Raw genomic sequence first — 489 nt, 5'->3', positions numbered from 1 at the left:
GTGCACTGAAGTAAAACAAGACTGTCTAACATCTTTTATTTAGATTGAAACTATGTTTTAACAAAGAAGCAAAACGTACTGGTGTATTCCTCTCAACCGTAAAGGACCATAGTCAGTGCGGTACATGTTGCAGGCAGAACACGTTGAGGCAGAGCGGCTCCAACCCAGGACGGTCTACCATACATGGTAAATCTTCCACGATCTCCCATAGCCATCTGGTAACCTACAGTGAATTGCAAATGGTAAATTGTATGGTTGATTATAAATGTAATGTAATCAAAACAAATTAGTGATTAGTTTGTCCAGTGAGAATGCTACCTGTGGTCTCTCCTAGCAGCAGATGTTCTCAGCTTCTGTGGGCATGGTTGCACAGTTTCCACAGGAGCACCTGTCCAAAATATAGAGAAAAATGGAAACATTCACCAAAATATAAAGCTTGTGAAATTCAAACACTGACAGACAGTGGAGCTAAGGTGGGTAAGAAGTAAG

General features: G+C 40.9%; 1 long non-coding RNA gene across 1 annotated transcript; it reads right to left on the bottom strand.

Annotated features, from left to right (window-relative positions):
• Window positions 1-19: 19 nt before the first annotated feature.
• Window positions 20-482, bottom strand: LOC147817545 (uncharacterized). Its single transcript, XR_015436271.1, has 2 exons — window positions 319-482; window positions 20-223 (listed from the first exon to the last, which is right to left on the bottom strand). It is a non-coding gene; the product is annotated as an uncharacterized LOC147817545 (long non-coding RNA).
• Window positions 483-489: the final 7 nt, after the last annotated feature.

Source organism: Seriola lalandi, unplaced genomic scaffold (assembly GCF_002814215.2).
Source record: "Seriola lalandi dorsalis isolate HSWRI2012SDOR001 ecotype SW California unplaced genomic scaffold, Sedor1 jcf7180002054944, whole genome shotgun sequence".
NCBI lineage: Eukaryota > Metazoa > Chordata > Actinopteri > Carangiformes > Carangidae > Seriola > Seriola lalandi.
This window is presented reverse-complemented; position numbering and strand designations above follow the sequence as displayed.